This window comes from Aquarana catesbeiana, linkage group LG03, assembly GCF_042186555.1.
Source record: "Aquarana catesbeiana isolate 2022-GZ linkage group LG03, ASM4218655v1, whole genome shotgun sequence".
Classification (NCBI taxonomy): domain Eukaryota; kingdom Metazoa; phylum Chordata; class Amphibia; order Anura; family Ranidae; genus Aquarana; species Aquarana catesbeiana.
The window spans coordinates 643,128,204-643,149,678 of record NC_133326.1 but is presented as its reverse complement, the minus strand read 5'-3'; the positions used below and the strand labels follow the sequence as shown (position 1 = coordinate 643,149,678).

The 21,475-nt window shown below is 42.4% G+C and overlaps 1 long non-coding RNA gene across 1 annotated transcript in view; it reads right to left on the bottom strand.

The window, feature by feature from the left end:
• Nucleotides 1-9,110: 9,110 nt before the first annotated feature.
• The window catches only part of LOC141133289 (uncharacterized), a 375,137-nt gene continuing 362,772 nt past the window's right edge, over nucleotides 9,111-21,475 (bottom strand). Inside the window, exon 3 of the long non-coding RNA XR_012243040.1 lies at nucleotides 9,111-9,597. This is a non-coding gene — a long non-coding RNA (uncharacterized lncRNA). The remainder of the gene's footprint in view (nucleotides 9,598-21,475) is intronic.

Sequence of the window (21,475 nt, the reverse complement as noted above, 5' to 3'; positions counted from 1 at the left end):
GAATTCAGTGAAATAAAGCACAACTTCACTTTGCAAAGAATACCCTAATGCGCTAAAAAAATAAACAAAAAATACTGAAAAATTGTGTCAAATACTTATACGTAATATTCATTTTCTGGCCCCTATCCTTGGCAGTGTACTACCAGATGTATCACATGTAGAGGTGCAAATGGAAATTTTGATGCCGAAACAGAAACCGAAAATGCAGGAAACCGAAAATTACAGTAAATTTTTAATATATATAATTGTATTACATGCGACTTTTTAATTAATAATCATGAATTTAAAATAATATGAATTTATTGTCATCCATTTATTGGCACCTTTAGCGCAAGAAAAGCTCAAGAAAAATGCATCCCCTTAAATTCTATGTATGTCTACACACTGGTCCCTTGCGCTTGCGTTGTGGTGTTAAAAATCCTGCTTGCTGCCTTTTTGGTCAGTAAAAAAAAAAAAAGCACCAAAAACAAGCCTACCAGTTGAAATGCATTGAAAAGAATGCATTACCAAAGCACCTGTGTTTTGTTTTTGATATGGTTTTTGAGTCACATGACCTATGAAAAACGCACCAAAAGCACAGTAAAATCACTGTAAAATCGCAACAACGTCGCTGCAAAATCGCGTGTGTTTTCTGCGCCATTATCAACACCTTTTTCTCTTATCAGCACAATGCCAAAAACACCATTTTTGCCCACTATGTTTTGGCCTCCGAAATTTCGGTGCATCTCTAATCACACGTATTGCTAGAGCTGCACGATTCTGGCCAAAATGAGAATCATGATTTTTATACTTAGATACGATTCTCTCACAATTCTCGCGGCGTAACATCATCTTTCACATTGTACAAAAAAATTGGGATAACTTTACTGTTTAGTTTTTTATTAATTCATTAAAGTGTGTTTTTTCCCAAAAAATTAGGTTTGAAAGGTCGCTGCACAAATACAGTGTGACATAAAATATTGCAACAACCACCATTTTATTCTGTAGGGTCTCTGCTAAAAAAATATATATAATGTTTGAGGGTTCTAAGAAAATTTCTAGCAAAAAATACAGATTTGAACTTGTAAACAAGGTTAACAAAGGTTAAGACCCATTTCACACTGAGGCAGTTTTCAGGCGTTTTAACACTATAAATAGTGCCTGAAAACTGGTTCTCATGAGTGCTTTCACACTGGGGTTGTGTGCTTGTGGAACGGGAAAAAAAATCCTGAAAGCAGCATCTTTGGGGCGGTGTAGGAGCGCTGTATACAGCGCTTCTACACCGCCCCTACCCATTGAAATGAATGGGCAGCGTTTCTGAAGCAGGTGGCGAAGCACAGCCATAGCACGCGCGGTTTTAACTCTTTCTTCAGCCGCTAGCGGGGGGTTAAAAACGCCCTGCTAGCGGCTGAAAAGCGCCACTAAAACTACGGTAAAGCGCCGCTAAGACTTTATTGCTAACGGACCCGCCGCTCCAGTGTGAAAGGGGTCTTATGCCCTGTACACGCGGTCGGATTTTCCGACGGAAAATGTGTGATAGGACCTTGTTGTCGGAAATTCCGACCGTGTGTAGGTTCCATCACACATTTTCCAGCGGAATTTCCGACACACAAAGTTTGAGAGCAGGATATAAAATTTTCCGACAACAAAATCGATTGTCGGAAATTCCGATCGTGTGTACACAAATCCGACGCACAAAGTGCCACGCATGCTCAGAATAAATTAAGAGATGAAAGCTATTGGCTACTGCCCCGTTTATAGTCCCGACGTACGTGTTTTACGTCATCCGTCAGAAAAAATCCATGGATTTTGTTGTCGGAATGTCCGATCAATGTCCGTGTGTACAGGGCATTAGACTTTAAGTGGTTAAATTTCCCTCATTTATAAACTGAAGTTCATTTCTTTGATCTAAAAGGACAAAGTGTTACAATGTTTCTCCTTATTTCCGTCTTAGTGACAGTTCACACAGGGGTGACCTGTGAGGTGACTTAGCCGCCTGACAAGTTGCGCTCCATGCATTGCAATGGAAACGTTCTAATAGGAGCGACTCAAGTCGCTCCGACTTAGAAAAAGGTTCCTGTACAACTTTGGGGCAACTTCGGAGCGGATTGCATTGACTTCTAAACAGAAGTCGTTTTGCAAGCCGTGCTGAAGTTGCGCTGTACGGGGCGGCTTCAGAGTTGGACAACTTTGATGCCACCCCTGTGTGAACCCGCACTAAGCGATGTTGTCATAAACTTGGCAGGCCGCCTGTTTTTTTGTTTTTTGGGGGGTTTTTTTAAGACAGCTGTCAGCTGTGAGCAGAGAACTCTGCATAGAATCGGGAAAATGCTTTGTTAAGATTGCGAGGGGGAAGAATCGGTTAATCGTGTAGCTCTAATGTATGCTTCCGTATTGGAGCCAGAAAAACACAAAGGTGTACACAAAGGTGTACTGTATCCAATACTTGGCGTCATACATTTGAGGGTATGCTGCCATACTGGCGCCAGAAAACAGGCTTTTTGCTTGCAAAGATTTGATGACTGAAGTCAGTACATTACCTCATTTACTAAGCTAAATGAACATTCACTTTGCAAAGAGAACATTTCATTAGCTCAGTGAATTAACTAAACTTGCCAACATCAATCCCTCAGCCATGTGTGGGCAAAAATAATTTTTTCCTTGCACATAATTGAGTACTTTTTGCAAAATACATTTTTACTTAGTTTCACCTAATTAGGTAAGATGAATGAAAATTATTCTAAAAGCAAACATGTCTACTCCTGTAGTAAATCAACCCCACCATGTGTAGAATTACTCTACACATGGTGGGGTTACGCTAGTAACTCTACTAGTCCAGCAAATAACTTCCATACATAGATTCACATAAGAAAGTCCTATTCTGAGTCCATTCAAGTTTCTTGTTCAACTTGTTTATTGAGTCACAAGGTACACAGTATTGGGAATATCAAAGTACAGAATATCAGTCTGCAAAGAGGTACAAAGATAGCCAACAATGTGCAATGATCTGGTGACTATGCCACTCGGGTCTAGGAAAGAGAACATGAGCAGCTGGAGACAATGGTGGCTCAAGAACATAGGTTAAGCTCAGAGGGGCTAATGTTTAGAGGTAAAAAAAAAAAAAGGAAAATAGTATGCGTAACCGGCTGAGGCCCATGTCATACAGCCAGTAGTTCATAGGTAGGTCAGTGCACCTGAATGTGCAAAAGTTAATTGAACTGGGTGGCAATTCAAACAAGAAAGGAGCAGAGTAGAGTATGGAAAGTACAACAGCGGGAGCAGAGTAAACTAATGCCCCGTACACACGATCGGATTTTCCGACAACAAAACCGTGGATTTTTTTCCGAAGGATGTTGGCTCAAACTTGTCTTGCATACACACGGTCACACAAATGTTGGCCAAAAATTCCGAACGTGAGAACGCGGTGACGTACAACAGGTATGATGAGTCGATAAAAAGGAAGTTCAATAGCCAGTGCGGCTCCTTCTGCTTGATTCAGAGCATGCGTAAACTTTTGTGTGACGGACTTGTGTACACACGATCGGACTTTCCGACAACAAGTTTTGTTTGAGAGCCTGCGGAAATTCCGACAGCAAATGTTAGATGGAGCATACACACGGTCAGACTTTCCGACAACAAGCTCACATCCAACATTTCCCGTCGGAAAGTCAGATTGTGTGTACAGGGCATAAGAGGGGGTAAAGCCCCGTACAGACCATCGGACTTTCCGACAACAAAACCGTGGAATTTTGTCCGAAGGGTGTTGGCTCGAACATGTCTTGCATACACACGGTCACACAAATGTTGGCCAACATTTACGAACGTAGTGACGTACTAGACGTACTAGGGGTTTTTCAGCTCTTTAGCGCCACCCTTTGGGCTCCTTCTGCTAATTTCATGTTAGTGGAAGTTTCGTGAGTGTTGATTCACGCTTTTCTTTTTTGCGTTTTTCAGTCCGCGCTTTTCAGTCCGCGCTTTTCAGTTCATTCCTGAACGGCCGTTCGTCAAACAGACATGTTGCGGAATCGGAGGAGATAACGTGTTATTTATTATTGGCCTTGGAGTTATTACTTTGACATTATTTTTTGGTTGAATAATGATTTGATTTGGTATATTTTCTATATTTTTGGATGCATAGATTGCACTTTTTGGTTAAGTTCTATTGGCAGATAGCATGTCTAATTTTATTTTTTTTTTATATTTTTAATGCACAATAAAAAAAATTGTGGAGAATAATACTTGGCTATGTGTTTTACTTCAAATGCCAGTTTGGGAGTAGGCAGTTACATTTTAAAAAAATACAATGTAAAATTGACAAGGGACACCAACATAGTTGTATCTTTGTTCTTAAAAACTACGGGATAATAGTGTTGTGGTAACTTGCACAAATAAAAAAACAAAACAAAACATAATAATATTAGTCTTGATATCAATATAAAAAAACAGCCTTTGGAAATTTGTTTGCAATAACTCCATCAGTATCACCAGCAAAGCAGCTTCATTGTTATCCCATTAAAGAAGAAGAGAATTGTGCGCTGCATTTGGAGATTTCATAATTTGCCACGTCACGAATGTTAATTCTCCATTACGAACACTAGTTTACAAGACCAACCGCTTCCGGCTCATCCTTGCTTCCGAGCATGCGTGTTTGTACTTTGGACTTTTGTCCGATGGACTTTTGTACACACGCTCGGAAAGTCCGACAACACACATTTGTTGGCGGAAAATTTGAAGACATGCTAGCCAACATTTGTCCGACAACAATTGTCCGATGGAGCGTACACACGATCGGATTTTCCGCCAACGGTCTGTCATCACACATTTCCCCTCAGAAAATCTGATCGTGTGTACAGGGCTTTAGGGAGCATGGGGGGGGGGGGGTAGTAGAGGAGAGGAGAGCAAGTTATTCAGGCGGGGGAGGGAAGCACAGGTAAGGAACCATGGAGGGAATCCGTTTAAGTTTCTTATTTTAACTGTACCATTGATAAAGGAGAAGTGTTTTCTGGCGCTTTCCGTAAAACGCCTTAGGTATTTTTTTTGTGTAAACCAATAAATACATTTTATCATTTGGTCTGGCACTACTTCCATTGGGGTATGTGTTATCTATTGAGCAAATATGGATGCCTGTGTACAGTTTTAGATTTGTCATGTTAAGAAACAAGATTTTTTAGACATTTAGGTGTCATCGTTGTGACAGACAAAACTTGGACAAAGGCTTTTGGAGGGGACTAGGGGCAGGCCTCCCACCTACTAACTATGGGCCCTGGCTTTTAGGGGAACACTACTCTTTGGGAGGTGTGCGCCCGGGGGACACTTGGAGTGGTCTTGCTTTGTATTCAAGTCCATGTTTCACCAAAAAACACAGACTGAACCAGCACTGACTGCTTCATACTGTGAGACTCAGAGCGGATGTTAATATAATTAGCTATAGCAACCTGGTGCTGGGGGTCTCCTGCTATAACCTGTGTTTTTTTTTTTTTGTCCTTTCCCCCCTTTTTCTCGCCATAAACAGAGATGGAGGTATGTGACCTAATTAGGTCACTACCTCATTTAAAGTCTCAAAATACAACAACCGTTTTTTTTTTTTTTTTTAATACATTTTCGGATTATACAAAATATAAATACTTTATTCACAATTCACAATCTGCCCTTTTTCCCTCTCTCCCCTCCCCTCTGCATTTATCCCTCTTTCTCCTTTAACATATAATATACTTATTTTCTTTTCTTCTACGCCCCCCGCTTCTCCTCTCAGATTACCACTTATCACAGACTTGTGCTCTGGAACTCTATCCAACTCCTCCATTACATTTAACACATTTTCCTATTTTATCCTCTCCATAATGATACAGTTCTTCCATATTGTAGATCAGTGGTTCTCAACCTTTCTAGTGCCGTGACCCCTTGATAAAATTTCCCAAGTTGCGGGGACCCCTAACAGTAAAATTATTTTTGTAGCATGGGTTGTCATCACCACCCAAAGCAAGACAAGTAATTTGCACCCCTAACCCATGGACATTTAGTGCTCCCCGAGTCCCTTCCACTTGTACGGTATTAAACCCCTTATGGTACATTTTAGGATGTACCACTCTCTCTTTGTTCAACTTTCTTTCCCTTTTATCTCTCTCTATCCTAATTTCTTGTTATTTTTCCCCATCCCACTCTCTAGCCGTCTTTTTAGTTTTTTTCTCTTATTCTTTCTCTCCTTTTTTCTTTGTTCATCCCCCTCTTTTCCTCTCCCTTGCATGTATTCTCTATTTTTATTTATTTTCTTACTCCTTGATGGGGGGTGGGGGAAATGGGATGAGTAGCAGTACAGTGGGGGTGGGATCAGAGTTCTGATCAGTTTAGTTAGTTGCTCTTGATTAAGGTCATCTGCTGAACTGAGAACTGTAGTGGGGACTTTTAATGGCAACTCTAATCACAGATAGTGTTACTCACTGAATCTCTGGCTTCACTGTGTCTCCAGCTCTGTGATGTCTCGCAGCAGTGACACCTATGCCAAAATCAGGAGATAGGGTCTCCTCCAACCCCTCCCACTTCACATTCCTCACCAGTCAGCTGACCTCTAGTCTCTACCCCCCAGCCATGCCGTGAACTGAATGGGCGGCTGTGAAGAGGCTGAGTGGGCGGCCACGGGCTCCAGGAACAGCCCAGCTGGGAGGCCGCAGAAAGGCTGGGAGAGCGGTGCGGGATTCAGGAACAGCCCAGGATCTGGTGACCCCTGGCAAATAGTAATTCGAACCCCAGGTTGAGAACCACTGTTGTAGATGAACTCCACCCGTTTAACCCAGTCTCTTATCTTTGGGCTCTCTGCAGATTGCCAATGTTTTGGAATCAAATCTTTTGCTGCATTTATTAGGTGAGGTATCACCGATTTCTTATATTTTTGGACACTGCCACCACTGACACTAGTTATTGTTCCTCTTCCTCCACAATCTCTCCAACAAAATAATGGTTTCTCCGGTTTATATTTATGTGCCTTGGTAGGTGTTATATATCATCTTGATAAGCATTTATTATTCATTTTTTATCGTGCTTATATCTTTTGCTAGACCCCCTGCAATTTTCAATATTTTCTTTCTCTTCCTCACTCCAGGTAGCACCAAGTTCCCCTTCACATTTTTCCACAAAAGGTGGGATTTCAGGCTCAGCCTTTGTTGTAAGGATCTTATAGACCTGGAAAATGCAATGCTTTGGTACCACCTGTGCATTGAACAATTTTTTCAAATGATAATAAGTTTTCCCCTGATCTTTTTGTTTGTGGTAATATCCTAATGAAATGCTTTAACTGATAATATCGCCATTCATAAAGCAACACTAGATCCCCTTTGTACCTTAATTCCTTGAATTGTGCATATTTCTCTACCTTTCATAACATTCTTCATTTGTGCTTTTTTTATCTTTTACTAGACATGTGCGCCGTCAATAAATTTGTTTAATTTCGTTCCGTTTTGTATTAGAATTGATTCATATTTCGTAATTCGTGTCCGAAATTCAATTTGGATTAGTATGAAATACGAATTTTTGTTAGGTTCGTTAACTTTTCGTAACAACTACAAATGTTCGTTATGATGCATTTATCATTATGAGAGGCTCCCACCATCCCTGTGCTGTGCTGACTTCCTGAGTTTTTAACTTTTAGGTTCGTTAACTTTTTGTAACAATTACGAATGTTCGTTATGATGCATTTATCATTATGAGGGGCTCCCACCATCCCTGTGCTGTGCTGACTTCCTGAGTTTTTAACTTTTAGGTTCGTTAACTTTTTGTAACAATTACGAATGTTCGTTATGATGTATTTATCATTATGAGGGGCTCCCAGCATCCCTGTGCTGTGCTGACTTCCTGGGTTTTTTAACTTCATCATAACGAATAATCGTAATTAACGAACATTCTCGTTTCCGTTGTAACGGAATTTGGATCCGAAATTCGTAAACGAAATTATGTATTTCATACAAAATTTGGAAGCATACAGTAGCAATTCGTATTTCGGATCCTCCTGAATTTTCGATTCATACGAAACTAATCGCACATGTCTATCTTTTACCCATTCTCTAAATAGTGCTTCTTTCCCTGGTAAAAAAGAATATGCTCCCATGAGAGGTATTAATGGTAAATTATATTCCCGTTTTGCTTGTGTGTGAATTGCATCCCAAATTCTAATTGTATTCAATGTTAATAAACTAGGGTCTTTAGAAAAGTTACGATACTTTTGTGGTACCCAAATCACTTTATCCAAAGGTGTCTTACTTAAATTTAAATTTTTACCCAACTTTTTTCCCATTAATTTAATGTCCAATCTACAATAATATGTTTATTAAGGTGCTATGTATTTATTAAGTGTGTGCCTCCTAGGAGTGTATTCCCATTAATTTAGTCACCTATTGTTTCTGTCTGTTGGCTATTATGGCTAAACTCTTGTAAGTTATTATGATGGGATTAGCCTTGTGTCAACTTTAGCTCGTTATCCAAACCATTGTGTGATATTCTGGGTAAATATTTGGTTTTATTGTTCATGTGGTGACTCACCTACTTTTGAAGTGTATAAAAACCTATATTTCTGTTCAATAAACAGTCATTCCTTTGGAGTTTATCTCAACATCTTGTCTGTTTTTGATGCTTGGAGTAACAGGGCTGGTATTAGTTCTCGGTCTGCTGGAACGGTTTGAAGGGCAGGAGGCACTGTTTGGCGGAGGCACCTAATTGGGGTGTCAAGCGGTTCCCTCACAATCGTGTTTCCTAATAAAAAGACACTTGTTATAGCAGAGATCTATCAGGGTTGTGTATGGTCCAGAGGAGATCTCTTATAGTGTATACTAAACACACTATAGGTTCACTTTAAATGCAAGGAATATTGCTGCTGTTGTCTTGTCTGGTACTTTGAATTCTAGCTTATATAGTAAATAGTTAGGTTGTTCATCCAATAAGTTCATTCAAAAGACAAAAATACAATAAAAACTTTGCATCCTTAGAAACCTAAATTATTAGGGAGAAACAGACAAGCTTAGGGTTGAAATAAGAATTTATGTCCTATGATCCCCCGCTACATCTAGTCATCATATGCTATTTTTTCCCAAAATCACTGTATTGTTTATGAAAGAATAACATTTGACCTGTAGAGGAAGTAGAAAAAGAACATTTGCTTTTGCTCCATGTGCACAAAATAAATGTACCAGTAATTTCACTGGCCAGCTAAGCAATATATTTCATACATACACCCCTTAGTATTTTGATTTAAACTGGAAATCCTTTTTGACAGATTCTGATGAATCTGCACTAAACCCAGTCTACCTTGATTGTTTTATGACTAAAGCCTAATTGATTCATTCAGAAAGCAACAGTTAGATGTTCAATCTCAAAATATGTCTCAGTTGCAGTCTCCTACCTGTCGGAATCGGCATGCGTTATGGAGATCCGAGGAGGGATGCGCAGGGGAAGAGTGGTGGGTCTTGTCATGCTCGAATAGTCGGGGGAGCGGGCTCTCTCACCTGGTCTCCAGGGTGGCACCTGGAGGGTGGAAGAGGGCCGCCTCCGCCCCCTGCGGAGATCTGCACCCAGCGTGCTGGACGATGTGTAGGATCTGCTGTACCGGCCCGATTCATCTTTTGGTTTCTGTTGCTGGAGAAAAAAACAGAATAGTGAGATCAGAGAGACTTCAAGACTTTTCACCTGTGCTGTGCTCTCTCTTTAGGTAAGCCAAAGCAGGATATCCATTGTCACATAAGAAATGCTGTAATTTTAATGATCTTATATAAAATATATACATATACAATACTGTGCAAAATTTTTAGGCAAGTGTAAAAAAAATGTTGTAAATTAAAAAAAATTATAGAAATAGAAGTGTTAATAGTTATAATATTTTTATCAATTAACAAAATACAAAGTAAATGAATAGAAGAGAAATCCAAATCAAATCAATATTTGGGTGACCACCCTTTGCCTTCAAAACAGCATCAACCCTTCTAGGTACACTTGCACACAGTTTTTAAAGGAACTTGGCAGGTAGGTTGTTCCAAACATCTTGGAGAACTAACCACAGATCTTCTGTGGATATAGGCTGTCTCAAATCCTTCTGTCTCTTCATGTAATCCCAGGAAGACTCCATGATTTTCTACCTAAGACTCTCTGAAAAAGATGCTAACACCCCCTGGCTAACATGGAAACACTCCCTGATTCCATTACACAGGTTTGTTCCCCCAAGGTTTGCTCAATCCAATTCTGATTCTCCCTCCTCTTGCTCTATGTCTGAACTTTTCCCCCCTTTTTTTTCTCTCTCCCCCTTTTTCCTCCTTCTTCTTCTTTCTGCTTTCACGCTTCCTCCCCCCAAATCGGAATGTTCTATTTCCCAACTCCAACACACTCTACTTTGAGACGTAAGGTTTTAGCCTCTTAATAATACAAGCTACCTACACAACGGTACTTCGCCTAAGCCTATGTTTCGACATGCACTGGATACATGAATTATATTGTACAATTTCCTGTAATGAACATTTGGTAATCAACTATGTTCTTCTATTCTGTTATGTATAATAAAAGTATATTTGACTCTAACAAAAACATTCCAAACGCATTTAAAATGAAGATCGAATGCCTTGAGCCAGATCTATTCCTCTAGACCTCAGCACAATTGTCAGTCTGAATAAAGCTGGACTCCGAGCTGATCTGTATTTACAACAGTTATACACATCAAATAAGATTAAAGTGGTTATAACCCTCTGAAATAAAACATGAACAGAATGTATCTCTCTTTAGCAGGGGTCTTCAACCATTCTAAACAGAGGGCCAGTTTACTGTCCTTCAGACTTTAGGGGGGCCAGACTGTTGCTAATGAGAGTAGAAATTGTCCTGGCATCAGTGGGAGTAAACAGTGCCCCATCTTTGGTATTAGGAGGAGGAATGGTGTCTTGTCATTGGTGTCAGTGGGAAAAATGGAGCCCCAATATTGGTGTCAGTGGGAGAAATAATGCTCCATTGTTGATGTCAATAGCAGGAATTATGCCCCATTGTTGGTGTCAATTGTGCCCCAAGGGCTGGATAAAGGCAAGCACAGGGATGCATTCGGCCACTGGGCCGCAGTTTGATGACCACTGCTCTAAAGTGTCTGCGAGCCTCAATCCAAGTGCATCAAATGTGATTTCAGTCTCCTCTCTCCTCCCTCAGCTATCTGCATTAGTCCCCCCTAACAGGCTCTCCTGATACTACAGATCCTTGGAAGACAGCCCAACCCTATCTCCAGTACACAGCAAGTGAATGACAGCCTCAGCTATGCATGTATCCCTATGACACTATGTAGAGGGGTGTGTCCTTTCCCTCCTCCCAGGTCTCAGATTACACTCAGCTCCCTGCTCTATAATGTGCAGTGAATGAGTGAGTGAGTTATTTAGAAGGCTGAAGAGAACTAAGTGAGGGCTGCAGTTAAACTGATATAACTTATGTAGGAGGATATGTTTAATCTCCGTGTATCACCTAAGGGTTTACAACCACTTTAAATGTATTTTTGAACACAGCTAGTACAGATACTTACAGTACAGTGAATGCTAAGCAAGTACCTAATCCACTTACTATAGAGAAGGGAATGCAAAAACCTTCTAAAGCAAACAAAACCCTGCTTTACCTTCCCAGACTTCATTTATGTCTCATATGCGCCCCCTCCCAGACACTGTAGCTCAGAGTGGGAGGGTTTCAGCAGCAGATTCAGTGCTGTCATGCATATTTTTTGTGATCTATAATTGGTTCAGACATTTTTTATTATTACCTAGTATACACATACATCATTTTTATTACTCATTACTGATGACTTATCATTTACGTATTACATGTAGACACATTTTTTTGTTGGTTTTGTTTTTATTTATAGTTTTTCGTCTTTTATTATTTAAAGTTTAATGTGTGCATATGTTTATAGAGACCAAACGAGGATTACCCTCTAGAAACTTTATATAACACAGATTTTTGCTTTGCACTTCGTACACACCCTATAGACCGGCTATGGATTTTTTTTTACCATGTATCTTTCTTTCCACATACTAGCCCCGAAGAAGGGGGAGGAAATTCCCTTGAAACGTGTTGGTTCCACTTGTATACTTTTATCTTCAATTAATAATTTTAAAAATCATCAAGTGAGACATTTTTCTGGGTGCTCCTCTCTAATTGCCCAAGTGTTTCCTATCACAGAAATCTGCATTAAGTGGACTTCATTGGATCAATGAGTAGCTGTGGAACTTTGCAGGGGGCTAAAAGAGAACTGTAAATTCAGATACACTTATATTCAAAGTGTAAGTTCACCTTTTCAGAAAATGAAAAGGTGAACTAACAACCATGCTCAATATTGAACCCTACAGAATAAGACTAGGATGCCATTAAAGTTCATGGGCATGTAAAGGCAGTTGTCACAATACTTTTGACAATATAGTGTATTTGCATTTGAAGCACGCAGCACTTTATTTTGAGATATACAGTGTCTTAAAAAAGTATTCATACCCCTTGACATTTTCCACATTTTCCAACCAATAATGTAAATGTATTTTATTGGGATTTTATGTGCTAGGCCAACACAAAGTGGCACATAATTGTGAAGTGGAAGGAAAATGATAAATGGTTTTCAAAAAATTTTACAAATAAATATGTGAAAAGTGTGTATTTGTATTCAGCCCCCTTTACTATGATACCTCTAACTAAAATCTAGTGGAACCAATTGCCTGCAGAAATCACCTAATTAGTAAATAGAGTGCACCTGAGTATACATTCATCTCAGTATAAATACAGCTGTTCTGTGAAGCCCCCAGAGGTTTGTTAGAGAACCTTAGTGAACAAACAGCATCATGAAGGCCAAGGAACACACCAGACAGGTCAGGGATAAAGTTGTGGAGAAGTTTAAAGCCGGGTTAGGTTATAAAGAAAGTATGCCAAGCTTTGAACATCTCACATAGCACAGTTTAATTCATCATCCAAAAATGGAAAGAGTATGGCACAACTGCAAACCTACCAAGACATGGCCGTCCACCTAAACTGACAGACCGGGCAAGGAGAGCATTAATCAGATAACCAGCCAAGAGGCCCATGGTAACCCTGGAGGATCTGCAGAGATCCACAGCTCAGGTGGGAGAATCTGTCCACAGGACAACTATTAGTCGTGCACTCCACAAATCTGGCCTTTATGGAAGAGTGGCAAGAAGAAAGTCATTGTTGAAAGAAAGCCATAAGAAGTCCCATTTGCAGTTTGTGAGAAGCCATGTGGAGGACACAGCAAACATGTGGAAGAAGGTGCTCTGGTCAGATGAAACCAACATTGAACTTTTTGGCCTAAAAGCTAAACGCTATGTGTGTCGGAAAACTAACACTACACATCACCCTAAACACACCAACCACACTGTGAAACATGTTGGTGGCAGTATCAAGTTGTGGGGATGCTTTTCTACAGCAGGGACAGTGAAGCTGGTCAGAGTTGATGGGGAGATGGATGGAGCCAAATACAGGGCAATCTTAGAAGAAAACCTCGTACACACAATCGGACTTTCCGCCAGCAAAACCGTGGAATTTTGTCCGAAGGGTGTTGGCCCAAATTTGTCTTGCATACACATGGCCACACAATTGTTGGCCAACAATTACGAACGTAGTGACGTACGAGACGTACTACGTGGTTTTTCAGCTCTTAAGTGCCACTCTTTGGGCTCCGTCTGCTAATTTCTTGTTAGTAGAAGTTTGATGAGTGTTGATTCGCGCTTTTCTTTTCATGCTTTTCATTTCGTGCTATTCAGTTCATTTCTGAACGGCCGTTCGTCAACCAGACATGTTGCGGAATCAGAGGAGATAACGTGTATTGACCTTGGAGTTATTGCTTTGACATTATTTTTTTGGTTGAATAATGATTTGGTAAATTTTCTATATTATTGGATGCATAAAATGCACTTTTTGGTTAAGTTCTATTGGCAGATAGCATCAGGGGCGGACTGACCAGTCGGTCAGTTCGGCCGCGGACCGAGGGCCCGGCCCCTGAAAGGGGCCCGCCAGCGCCACCTGCTGAAACTGTCAGTGCTCCCGCGGGCCCCTGCGACCATCGTTTCGGGCTCACCCGGGCCCCGGCGCTGCTGGCGTCGCTATTGAAGGGGGGGGGGGGCGACCACGGGTGACACCAGGCTCAGAGTCGGATTGACACTGGGCACCGCGGCTCCCTTTTTCCCTTCTGATATCCCTCAGCTGCACGCGATGTGAGGGAGAATGGGGGAGGAGGGACGAGGGAGTGAGGCAGAGAGTAGAGACATTGACAAACAGCCTCCTCCTCGGCTCTTACATTCACGCACACAGCCGGGAGCAAGAGCGGGGGAGGAAGGACACCTGCCATAAGAGCTCTGTCGCTATTGGAAGGGGGGGGGGAGCACGGGTGACACCAGGCTTGGAGTCGGATTGACACTGGGCACCACGGCTCCCTTTTTCACTTCCGATATCCCTTATGTGGAAGGGGGAGTTGTGTACAGGAAAGGGGGGGGGGGGTTTTGGTTAGAGAGGACTTGTATTAGAAGGAGGGGGGCAGATTTGAAGTTTGACCCCCCCCAGCACAATTCCTCTCCCCTCTCAAAACACCACCTAGCACATATCCTATCCCCCACCCCCTTTCCCCTCCCTAGAATCACTCCTGGCAGCACAAGTGTTACCTGCCCAGGCCCTTCTTACCCCCCTCTTGAAAAGCATCCCGTGGCACATATCATCCTTTACCCCCCCCTCCCAAATCACAGATCTCATCCTAGCTCCATCCTCCCTCACCCCCCGATTCCATCCCAGTGCCATCCACCACCCTGCTCCCATCCTGGCTCCATCTAACCCCCCGATCCCATACCAGATCCATCCACCCCCCAAACCCATTCCAGCTCCATCCACCATCTGCCATTCCACTCCAGCTCCATCCACCACCCCCCGTTCCCATCCTGGCTCCATCCACCACCCTGTTTCCATCCTGGCTCCATCTACTGTGGCAGGCTGGGAGGAGAGCCACGCCGATGCACTAGCCTGCTCAGTGCCCCGGGGGTGGGGGGGGGTGTGACACCATGTTTTACCACACCAGGTGACACTAACTCTAGTGATGCCACTGCTTGGATGGTAAGGGGGAGGGTGAGCGCTCTCTAATCACACAGATCGGGGATCTCCTGCTTACCCGGCGACCGCTGTCATCCAATGTCCGGCCCCCTGGCTCCTTTGACAGACATCACACTGGTCCAATGCCAGGGGACATGTGATGTCTATCAAAAGAGGTGGGACATTGGATGACAGCGGTCGCCAGGTGTCACAGCAAGAGATACCCGCTCTGTGTGATCCGGCAGCTCTCCTCTCTAACCCCCATGCACTGGTGAGGCTGCTTTCATGGGCACTGGTGAGGCTGCATTGATGGGGGGCTCTTTCCAACATAGGCTCTCAAATGGAAACAGAGAAGACCCGCACACAATATCATTACCCATTGCGCTGCACGCCGCTGCGCACTGGGCCTGCTGCAAACCCTCTAGTTCTACCGTCCCGGATAGGGGCCGCAGTCTCCCTCCAAGTCCCTCCCTCGCCTCAGCAAACAGTGCCCGAAACGGCGGAAGAGGAGAGGACACCCCCAGCCGCCCACAGCAGGACCAGGGTGCCATCAAACCACCCACTCTGACCCACCCACAGCAGGGCCAGGGTGCCAGCCAGCCACCCACGGAGACCCACCCACAGCAGGGCCAGCCAGCCACCCACAGTGACCCCCCCACACCAGGGAGCCAGCTAGCCAGCCACAGTAGGGTGCCAGCCAGCCACCCACCCACCCACAGGAGCCAGTCACAGAGGATGCGGGAGCCAGCCACAGCTACAGTACTAATAGTTAAGGTAAGAGGAGTGCTACACAGTGCCAATTTTATTTTTACTTTGTGAGAGGTTGGGGCAGGGGTGAGAGTCATGGCACAAGGAGGTAGACCCTTGAGGACCAGAGTGAATGAAGGTGTTCACTGTACACTTCGTTAGAAAGAGGACCCCTCCAGGTCCCATTATTCCCCTTTGTAGTCTCTAATGGGACCTGCGGGGGACTCTCTCTAATGGACACTGTTAGAGAGACCCCCCTCCAGGTCCAGTAAAAAAAGGCAGAAATTGTACTTTGTTCAAAATGTAGGGGCGGGGTGAGCCATGGGCGGGGTCAGGGGTGGGTCATGGGCGGGGTTTGACAGGGGGCCCTTGCTTTATTTGGACCGGGGGCCCCGAGTGTTGTCAGTCCGCCCCTGGATAGCATGCCTATTTTTTTTTTTATGCACAATAAAAAAATTGTGGAGAATAATACTTGGCTATGTGTTTTATTTATTTGATTTATTTCAGGTACTTATATAGCGCCGTCAATTTACGCAGCGCTTTTACATATACATTGTACATTCACATCAGTCCCTACCCTCAAGGGGCTTACAATCTAAGGTCCCTAACTCACATTCATACATACTAGGGACAATTTTAGGCCCCTTTCACACTGGGGCGGTGGGGGCGTCGGCGGTAAAACAGCGCTATTTTTAGCGCTGTTTTACCGTCGTTTTTGCGGCTGTATTCGGCCGCTAGCGGTGCTGTTTTAACCCCCACTGGCGGACGAAAAAGGGTTAAAACCGCTCGTACAGCGCGGCTATAGCCGCGGTATTGCCGCGGTATAGCCGCGCTGTCCCATTGATTTCAATGGGCAGGAGCGGTTTAGGAGCGGTGAACACACCGCTCCTTCACCGCTCCAAAGATGCAGCTCGCAGGACTTTTTTTACCGTCCTGCCAGCGCACCGCTTCAGTGTGATAGCCCTCGGGCTTTCACACTGAACAAACAGCGGAGGCTGTTTAGGAGCGGTTTGCAGGCGGTATTTTTAGCGCAATAACGCCTGCAAACCGCCCCAGTGTGAAAGGGGCCTTACTTCAAATGACAGTTTGGGAGTAGACAGTTATATTTTAAAAAATACAATGTAAAATTGACAAGGGACACCAACATAGTTGTATCTTTGTTCTTTAAAACAGGATAATGGTGTTGTGGTAACTTGCTCGAATAATTAAAAAAAAAAAAAAAACAACATAATAATATTATTCTTGATATCACTAGAAAAAAAAAAAGCCTTTGAAAATTAGAATGCAATAACTCCATCAGTATCACCAGCAAAGCAGCTTCATTATTATCCCACTAGAAGAAGAGAATTGTGCGCTGAATTTGGAGATTTCATAATTTGCCACATCATGAATGTTAATTCTCCATTACGAACTCTATTTTAGAAGACCGACCGCTTCCCGAGAATGCGTGTTTGTACTTTGGACCTTTGTCCGACAGACTTGTGTACACACGATCGGAAAGTACGACAGCACACATTTGTTGGCGGAAAATTTGAGAACATGCTATACAACATTTGTAGGCGGAAAGTCCGACAACAATTGTCTGATGGAGCATACACACGGACAGATTGTCCGTCAACAACCTCCCATCTAACATTTCCCATCGGAAAGTCTGATCGTGTGTATGGGGCTTTAGAGTCTGCAAAATACTTGAGACTGGGGCAGAGGTTCACCTTCCAGCGGGACAACAACCCTAAACACACAGCCAGAGCTACAATGGAATGGTTTGATCAAAGCATATTCATGTGTTAGAATGGCACAGTCAAAGTCCAGACCTAAATCCAATTGAGAATCTGTGACAAGACTTGAAAATTGCTGTTCACAGACGCTCTCCATCCAATCTGACAGAGCTTGAGCTATTTTGCAATGAAGAATGGGCAAAAATATCACTCTCTAGATGTGCAAAGCTGGTAGAGACATCCCCAAAAAAACTTGCAGCTGTAATTAGAGCGAAAGGAGGTTCTACAAAGTTTTGACTCAGGGGGGCTAATTACAAATGCACGCCACACTTTTCACATATTTATTTGTAAAAAAAATTGAAAACCATTTATCATTTTCCTTCCACTTCACGATTATGTGGTTGTAACATGACAAAAATGTGGAAAATTTCAAGGGGTTTGAATACTTTTTCAAGGCACTGTATACTTGTATGAATTTGTTTAGTTATTTATCGATTGTATTGGAGCACATTGAGCACCTTTGAAATTAGCACCACACATAATTGGTGATAGTCAGGGCTTTTTTTCAGCAGAAACTAGGGGGAACTCAGTTCCACCACCTCACTTGGTAACACTGAAGTCCAGCTTCTGCGTTTACAAGTGATAGCTCATCTGCCAGTAGCTCCCACAAGTCAGATCTCCTGCACAGATCCCACTGCCTGACAGGGACAAGGGAGATACAGAACAGGTGCCCAGGGTTCAGTGCAGTCATAGGCAGGAGAGGGTGCGTCCTCTGTGGTCTCCATTTTTTCCCTGGTGACCAGTTGTTGATGCTCCTACTGCATGATCTCCCTTGCAAGTGACTGTAGTCTAGTATAGTATGCTGGAAGGTCCTATAGCCGGATAGGTGTTTCAGCTTAATATTGCAACAAAGGTAAGACATTTGACAGATGGTGAAGCTTTTAAGGAGGGGGGAGAAGATGAGGACAGTGAAGGGAGGGGGTTGTATGCAGAGGGAAGAGCTACTATTTGATGCCATTTGGCAGGTATGTGTGTGTGTGGCGGGCATGGTTGAGTTCCTGCACCTATTCTCTGAGAAAAAAAGCCCTGGTGATAGTCATATTTCTACTTTAAATTTGCCTTTATAATGGCTTCCTTTAATTGAACGGAAGGACTTATTGAATAGCACTATGACTCTAACATTGGGATGGAGTAAGTGTCGTAATGATACTTCATTGGAAAAATAGCCATCTGGGTGTATGTCAATGACCCAACAGTATTAGTTAAATGCAGTGTAGAAATGTGAGGTCTGGGGGCTAAGCTGTGCTGTGTGTCATAGGTAACCAGATCACACGATGAATTATAAATCAGGTATGTCAGTTGATATATATTTATTTCAAATGTGTACTTAGTGGTTTGTGAATTCTACAGTTCTAATCCTCATCTTTGTGATATTTTATCTAGCTACTGTAATGACGATAGGGGCTTAGTAAACAGAAATGGCTTTGCCCATTTTACAAGTCTTCCCCTGTAAACTGATGATTTTTCTTCCAGCCCCTCGCTGTGCCAGCAGCAATTCTGCAGACACCATGTACAGGAGATTGGCGATAAAGCCATGCAGCGCTGTAATTGTGTATGCTCTCTCTCAAGGACGCTATCTCTGCCACACTATGGAGAATGCCTCGTGTGTTGATTGAAGTTTAATTAGAAGTAAGTTACAAGAAAAGAGAAGCGCTATTGAGGTGGAAAATGAAATACTTGTTTTAGCAAAAGGCCAATCTGCAGTACTCACTGTTATTTAATTACGAGAGCAGAGAAAGGAGCCCACATACAAGCCAACATAACAATCGTTGTATGTAAGTACTTATTGAAAGAACACTCCCCTGGTAAACATATAAAAAACACACTTTAGATTGCTCATGCATTCTTTCAAAAGTCAGAACATAATTTTTCTTTTCGGCTACTGTAATTATCATATTTTAGTCTTAGTATGGAGTCGCTATATACATATCAAACTGAAATTAGGCTGTGGAGGGCCAGGCAGTTTTGTGGGCTTGTTTATAAAAGAAAAAATTCGCGCTAGGTGTATAAATAATTACTAAGTCAATAAAACAACCTGTGAAGGAATATCCTGCAGCTAAGCACTATAACCTTGATAAAGGGCACTACTAGATAGATACAGAAAGAAGTGCAGCGCTGGATATATGCAAAACCCAAAATTGGTGCTAATGAATAAATAAATAACTATTATATGTGAACCATAAACAATGAAAATAAATCATGCACAAATATATAAAAGAAGTGCTTCACCATAGGGATATGTGTGTGGTTAATACCACCACATGCACATTTCTTAGTGAAGTTCAAAATACAGAAACAAAAGTGTCCATCAAAAATTGAGGATTGAAGTGACTTTGTTGTGGGAATAAATTTGTGACTGTCACCGTGATGTACGCCCGTCACCTTGTATAGATTAAAGGCTTACCAAACAGCCTCTGATCAGAGGCATATTAGCATCAGCTCGTGGTGTTGTCTTCACAAACGAATGAATCTCTTCCAGGGTGGTAGATGTGTATCAGCAAACGGTCTCCATAAGCCTCCAGACAGCAACCCAATCAGGAAAAAATCACTCCCAGATATCCAAGGGGAAAGAAAGAAACTCCAATAGTATAGAGCGTTTTGACTTTCCTTTATTAAAAATCGCCACACCAGCATCCATAAAACTTTTCCTTGCAAGGACGTTTAAAAACAAACTCAGCTCAAAAACGAAACTCCGCGCATGCGCCGTCGGTACAAGCGTGTCTACCCTAATTCTGCAGACACCATGTACAGGAGATTGGCGATAAAGCCATGCAGCGCTGTAATTGTGTGTGCTCTCTCTCAAGAAAACTATCTCTGCCACACTATGGAGAATGCCTCGTGTGTTGATTGAAGTTTAATTAGAAGTAAGTTACAAGAAAAGAGAAGCGCTATTGAGGTGGAAAATGAAATACTTGTTTTAGCAAAAGGCCAATCTGCAGTACTCACTGTTATTTAATTACGAGAGCAGAGAAAGGAGCCCACATACAAGCCAACATAACAATCGTTGTATGTAAGTACTTATTGAAAGAACACTCCCCTGGTAAACATATAAAAAACACACTTTAGATTGCTCATGCATTCTTTCAAAAATCAGAACATAATTTTTCTTTTCGGCTACTGTAATTATCATATTTTAGTCTTAGTATGGAGTCACTATATACATATCAAACTGAAATTAGGCTGTGGAGGGCCAGGCAGTTTTGTGGGCTTAAAGGTGAACTAAATGCAAATTTATAACATTTGTAAGCAAGCCGGCTATTTATTGCAGAAGAGATATGCAGCATTCATAATCTTCTTCAAGATCACATCGGTCATCACAGGCATGGCCCCTGTGTGCCAGGATGACTGACTCCATGTCCAAAAGCGACATTATCCCACTTTAAGTAGGGGCAGAAATTTCTAACATACAGCTTGTCAGACAGGAGTTGAATGCCCAGGTATGCAATTACGTCACATTTCCAAGTGAACAGAAAAGCGAGTTGATAGTGGTAGACCTCCTTCTGTGGTAATGTGACGACGTTAACAGCATACGATTTTGTGTAATTAATTTTCAAATGGGAGATGGATCGAAAAAGTTTTTTAGCCTTAACTAGGTTACGAAGGGGCGTCAAAAGATCAGAGAGGAAAAGCAACATGTCGTTGGCCTAAGCGACTATTTTATAATCTTTCTCCTGAATCCTGATGCCCTTAATACCCCAATTAGAATGGATACTGCGTAAGAACAACTCGAGCTATAAGACAAAAATTATAGGAAAAAGCGGACACCCCTGTCTGGTGCTGTTGCGTATTGAAAAGGGGTTTGATAGGTGACCATTGACCTTAACCTGACACAAGGGTTGGAATACAAATCTTGAATCCTATCACGCATTTTCTCACCTAGGCCTATGGAGGTGAGTACTGCT